General features: G+C 39.0%; 2 non-coding genes across 2 annotated transcripts; both read left to right on the top strand.

Annotated features, from left to right (window-relative positions):
- Positions 1-71: 71 nt before the first annotated feature.
- On the top strand, positions 72-144 carry Trnat-ugu (transfer RNA threonine (anticodon UGU)). Its single transcript has one exon. It is a non-coding gene; the product is annotated as a tRNA-Thr (tRNA).
- Positions 145-231: 87 nt separating this feature from the next.
- On the top strand, positions 232-304 carry Trnat-cgu (transfer RNA threonine (anticodon CGU)). The gene has a single exon. It is a non-coding gene; the product is annotated as a tRNA-Thr (tRNA).
- Positions 305-6,755: the final 6,451 nt, after the last annotated feature.

The raw sequence follows: 6,755 nt of genomic DNA, 5'->3' as shown, positions 1-6,755 counted from the left end.
ATTAACAGACTAATGTCATTTCCATTTTCCCAGGCGGTTTTCATGAGGTCATTCGTTCATTTTTTATGGTCGCCTCGTTAGCTTAGTGGTTAGAGCACTGGTCTTGTAAACCAGGGGTCGAGAGTTCAAATCTCTTACGGGGCTGAGCAAGATTTGTTTTGTTCTTTTTGCATCAATGAAAAGAACCATTTCATTTCCCTGAAGTTTTTGATTCGATTATCGTATATGGTCGCCTCGTTAGCTCAGTGGTTAGAGCACTGGTCTCGTAAACCAGGGGTCGAGAGTTCAAATCTCTTACGGGGCTAGTTAATAATCCTTATTTTAGTTCTCTTCACATCAAACATCAAAGTAGATAACCAATTTCTCATCATTGATAAATTCAGATTTTTGCTAATATGCACGTTATTGTTTACATTTCTAGACTGAGGTTTTGTAATCTAGCTACCTCAAACATCATTATTAGAACAATACAAAGTGCGTAAACGGTCACGCGAGCTACTCCTGTGTGTGGACTGTGAAGCATTGTGAAAAAGGTAAACTCACTGTCAGGTGCTTACCTACTCGTTATGAAAGAGGAGACGAAGCAATTTATTTATTTTCATGCTTATCACTAGTTATTAGCAAAATTAAGAAAGATATGCATGGTTGTTATACCTAACATCACATGCAACATCACCAGAGGCTTTTACAGGTGCTTTTACAGGTACAGATTTATAGAAGGCGGGTGAAACAGCTGCATCTGTAGACATCCATAACGCGCTTCAGAGACACGTACAAGTGGCCTTGACTACATCGAAATGAACTTCATTGGGTGAACAAATTTATATGCCAAACCTGCAAGGTCCAAGCTGACCAAAACCAGAGAAGCTCGATTTGTCTTGGACCAATGCTGTAGCCAGATTTCAGGACAAGACTAGGCAAGTTTCGAGCGCCGAAGGCGCGAGCCGCTGGAGGGGTCTGGGGGTATGCCCCCCAGAAAACTTTGAAATCTAAAGGTTTAGAAATGCTCTTTTAAGGATTTTCCGTGGCATTTTTCTTCAGAAAAGTCAATCTTTAAGAAAAAAAATTTAAAAAGGCGAAAATTAAGACGAGGCAATTGCCTCGTCTTGCCTCATGCTAGCTACGGCCCTGCTTGGACTCGGTAGTATACATCAGTAAACCTGTTTTTGTTTATCTGGATACCGACGAATGCACATTTTTGTCCCTCCAGCTGCTCAGAGGTGAATATTGCCTGTCAATCATCTCTCTCTTCAATCATGCAGCTTGCTTGAGAAAGCATTTTTCACGTGTGTGGTATATACAGGGGCCGATCCAGAAATTTTATGATGGGGGGGGGGGGGTCCAAACTTTGGTTCAGAAAGGACTGTTAGACTCTTTTGAGGCAAATTACTTCTTCCCCACACCCCCCACACACCCCCTCCCACCAGTCGCGGTTGCACGTTATAATTCCTTGGCCGCTTACCGTTTACTTGGATTCATTAATTTAAAAAATCAGCCAGTTAAAAATTGATATACGATCCTGCGGATGTAAGAATTTCAGTCTCAAAGTTGTAAGCGTTAGGTCTGATGGGGGGGGAGGGGGTCCGGACCTCCGGACCCTCCCCCTGGATCCGCCACTGATATACTAGTACTATTTACTGCAGTCCTTTTCATCTCCCATTTCATTCTGGTGGCCTTTCGATGATTGGTTTATTGGTTTATTTATTATTAACAACCTTTCACGCATAATCGGAATGGTGACAAAGGCACCTCCGGTCGCCAATTGCAATGACAATTCAAGTGTGATAATTATGTGCTTGAAGGAATATGATTAAAGGTGAGTTACCATTCAAAACCAAAACAAAATGAAGAAAAAAATAAAGAACACCAAAAAACAAAACACCCCACAAATTACAATCCGTCTGGCTCAGTCTGCTTCTGGTGTTATGCCGATATGAGTGGGAATTTTGTCCACACCTAATTAAAATGTCTATGACACGAATTTCTTTTTTGTGCTTTCTGTTTGATAGCTGTATTTAAAATTTGAAATAATCGACAGCTTTCACGTCACCACACGCTAACTCGTCACCAGTGTAAAGGACACTTTTAAGACAAGATAAGAGCACTTCAGGACCCGCAAAAACCGACTTTTTTTTTTGAAATTTTTCTTCTATTGGAATTGGATTTTATAAATGATAAGCCAAATAAAAATGCAAAACAATTTCGTGCTACGGGCACTTAAACGCGGCCAAAGCAAAAATATGAATTGAAGGAAATTGATCAAAGATGAATTACCATTCAAAACCGAAACATATAAAGAAGAAAAAAAAGAACACCAAAAAACAAAACACCGGGCCCGCAAATTGCAATCTGTCTGACTTTGTCTGCTTCTGGTGTTCTATTTCTGTTGTTTGTGCCGATATGAATGGGGCTATCACCCACGCCAAACTAGACGCGGCCAAAGCAAAAATATGAATTGAAGGAAATTACTCCCAAAAGAATCAACAAAACAAAGAATTCATATTTTCAGGAGGACACAGTGGTGCGAAAGGAATGATCGAAGAAAGATGTGCTTTTAATTCATAGCACAAGGAACAGAAATTGATTTAGTAACCCGTCTCGCAATATGTTCGCAAACGAGACAAAAACTGTCGACCAGGCTAACACAACCACGTCAGTGTTTTATTGTTGGTATTATCTAAGTTATTCTTGGGAATTGGGGGGGACCACTTTTGCCTGGCTTATATTTGGCATAACAATCCTTGCCTCGCCCATAATCGTTCTTCTTAATGTGTTCGAGATCGTAGCCGTGAGCAGAATGAGAGATTTGCAAACAGCATCGACTGTACAACGGTCATGTTGTGCAGTATGGCCTTTGCAGACATACTGGTTGGTGCTGTATCCATGCCGTTAACTGCCGTTATTGATTTGTTTATTGCTCACCAAACGTCTCTTGATATTGTCTGTATATTAGACTTCATGGGCCTTGCTGTTAGGTATTGTGCATCTACCTCTGTGCTGTCTCATTTGACCGTGACTGCATGGGACACAGGTACATGGCAATCAAGAAATGGAGACGATACAAGTTGATCGCGACAAGGCGTCGTGCGAAGAGACTTGCTTTGCTCGCTTGGCTGCCGTTGATGGTTATATTACTACCCCACATCTTAGCAGCGGCCAACATAGATGTTGGGTAGTTTGAAAATTCTTATCTTCTCTTTCAGGGTGTTGTTTGGGGACCGGCCGTAATGATGATAGCTTATTTTTACCTAATGGTGTACCTTGGAATACGAAAACTAAAAGTGAAACAGATCTACTCCGTTTGCACCGTACCTATAGCAAAGCAGAAAGCTAGAATTGCTACGACAACTGGTGTGATATCAGGATTGATAATTTTATCGTTCCTTCTTCGCGTTGTGATAGAGATGTTAGGAAAATTCTTCGAAATTTTTCAGAAAAGTTCGGTTTTCCGATTGACTGAGACTTTCATGCAGCTCAACTCTCTTGCAAATCCATTGATTTATTACTATAGAGATCGCCGATTTAGAAATGTTATTTTTAAAATGCTTCGATTAAAAAATTGGAGAAAAACCTGCCAGCTACCGGTGCTTATCCACGATTAGTCAAGGATATCAATACTGCAAGGCAGAAAACGGTGGCCATGCATGAATTACCACCACAAAATACCTAGATTTAACTAACAACATGAAGGCTTTCATTTAATTAGATGACTGCACAGCTTTAATTTGCTGACTGCTCAAGAAACACATGACATTTGAACGCTTCAAACGGCAACATAGCCTGTGTTACGGTAAAAAAAAATTTTCGTAGGAAAATCAGCATAAATTTTAGCAAAAAGTAAAGTATATGATCAATTTTTGACTAAGGAAAATTCAAATCAACAAATGCCTGAAAAACAAAAACAATCTTATTATTATTTTTTTTATTTTCAATATAAAATTTATACAGTTATAATATCTGCGATATACTCGCAGATATTTAATACTTATCTAGGCGGGCCAGTCTTGTAAATAAAATAATGTCTTTAATTACAGGACATAAATAATTTCATAATTACCTATAAAAATTGATATAAAATAATTAAGGAAGAGAACAGCTTAATAGAGAAAAATGCACAGAGGCCTTTTATTGGCGTCATTAATTATTTGCGAGATTTTACTTAAGAAAAATCTCATAAATTTAAAAACTTTCTCTCTCAAAAAAAATTAACCGTAGATTTTTGGTTACATCCTTAGAGAGTTTTGTATCTAATTCTATGCATAGTCTAGCAACGATTCTTGAGAAGGCATTTTTTGTACTTCATACAAGGTTTGACGGTTCCAAGTAGAAATTATTAGTGATAGAAAATTGTATGGTAGTAAAGGACATCAATTGGTGTCCTTTTTAGAAATCTAGAAGACATCTTCACAACAATTTATAATTAATACAATTGATTCTATTCTTCTCGTCTGCGTGCAGGTAATTTTTTTCCTTTCAATTTAATACCGAAAGAAATGTCTTTTTAAAGCGACAAACGCATGCGTTTGGTTGATTTTTCTTAATTGAAATCATGGGGTTGGTTAACAGAAAGTCTTTCAGAACACTATTATGAATCGTCCTTCATGGCGCCTCAATGGATTAGCTGAGGGGTTTACCAATTTTGAATCTTCCTCGGCTTTATGTCACATTTTTTACTATTTCGGACTTTTCTGCCATCTTCTCTTACCTAAACTGGATTTGTGCGGGACATCTGCGGCCAAAGTAAATATCAACTATTTTTTCCCTGTTCATCTCTACGCAAGGGGTGAATTTGTTTTTCTTTTGTCGAAAGGTTCTGCTTTGCTAGACTTATCCACTTAATTCAGTCATTTCAAAAAGAAAATATCCATCGTGAATAACTCGGTCCCTTTCATTTCACGTATTTTGCTCCTAATAAAACAATTTTTTAGGCGTGGAAGAGCCAACACCGTGCGATGCCCTGATTTAATTTCTATTTCAGGATTTTTGCAAAAACTAAACAATTTTTAGATTTACAATTTGCAGAAGAATTTCAATATCATTCATATCGTAAATGAAGAGAAAAACAAACAAACTAAGGAAAATACGAAGCAGTCAAAGCGAGCGAACAAACAAGTCTGGGTATGTTCCTGATAAACGTGCGGTTTTCTATAGAAAAATTTCACGAATTGTTTTCAGTTGCGCTGGCTGTAAAGCATTCAGAGCAAGAGGTGAACAATGACAAGTATTTCTTTTCGTATCTTTCCACGCTTCTACCCTGGAGGTGGAGTGAAAAGTTTGAGTTTAGGTCGAGAAAAAGCGAAACATTCTCAATGCATGGAAAACTAATTTATGTGGGTCGAAAATCCTCATCTTTTTTCCCTTAACATGTTTTGCAGTCCCTCATGAAACGTATTCATATTTGTCCATGTGTTTGTCAGCTATCGGTAATATTTCGATGACAGTTTACGATCATTAAAGTTCCAGAAGATTAAAAAGAACGTGTTTCATTTGCTAACTTCAGTATCAAGGCATTCGTATATAAAGCAAAAGTCTTCCCAAGATAAACACCGTGAAGTAATTTACCATAAGCTAGTCCGAGGTTCCAACCACTCCAAACTGTTTTTTAAGAGAATCCACTTTGGTCATGGCCAAAAATAAGCAAAATATTTTTGCTCGTTAAAGCATTTTTCGTTTTGCGCTCACCTCTCTACACCAGTAAAATCTCACAAACCATTCTTCAGGGAAGCTTAGTATCGTCAAACCGTATCAATGAAAATTCGATCGACCGTGACCCAGCGAACCGAAAAGTGGCATGGATGGTTGTTTGACCGGGTTCAAGTCCTGGCTGGGGCTTGACGTTGTGTCCTTAAGCAAGACGCTTCACTCACATTGCTTCGTCTTCTCGGATAGGACGTAAAGCCGGAGGTCCCGTCTCCTGCACCTATCAATTAGTTAATTTCGGCAAGGGACGTTAAAGAACCCACATCACGAGATTACTGTGATGTGGTCTGGCCTGTTTACTGGGAAGGGGGGGAGGGGGCATCTGTAAAAATTTCTCCTTTATTAATTGTAAACTGCCGCCGGCAGTCTGGAAAAGTCCCCCGCACAGTGCTGTAAAGCGCATTAGAGCATTTACATGGAAATGCGCTATAGAAATTGATCTATATTATTATTATATTTGACCTTAAACTATGTACATGAGGCAGCCGGGAAATGACACAGTCAGTGAACTTAACCCTGCGTTTCAGAACAAAGATACGTCACATTAAGAAGATGCCCTAGAGTATGCAGATGTAAATAAAGTGGACAAGAAGCAGTTCTTGCAGCTTACCAGTCAATGGACAAATCGATTCGAAGCTTTAACACCCCCACCGGCAACTACGGACATTTGACTATCGTTCGCGCCCCGGGGGGTGGGCAATTTGAACCTTGCCTGGATGGGGTGGAGGATTTGAACCAGTGGAATACACAAGGATTTTGTAGGTAAAAAGTCCCATTTAGTGAGCAAATGGTTTAGAAGACAATTTACATTTGAACCCAATTTTGCACGGGGGGGGGGGGGGGAACGGAAATTTTAACCTACCATCGTTCAAAAGTTCAAATAATAATAATAATAATAATAATAATAATAATAATAATAACTTGTATTTATGTAGCGCTCATATCTTAAACTCATGGCACTTTACAACACTGTACGGGGGACTTTACCAGACTGCTAAGCAGTTTACAATCAAATGAAAGCGAATATAACAGATACCCCCTCCCCCCTATTCCCA

Source organism: Stylophora pistillata, chromosome 12 (assembly GCF_964205215.1).
Source record: "Stylophora pistillata chromosome 12, jaStyPist1.2, whole genome shotgun sequence".
NCBI classification, from domain to species: domain Eukaryota; kingdom Metazoa; phylum Cnidaria; class Anthozoa; order Scleractinia; family Pocilloporidae; genus Stylophora; species Stylophora pistillata.
This window is presented reverse-complemented; position numbering and strand designations above follow the sequence as displayed.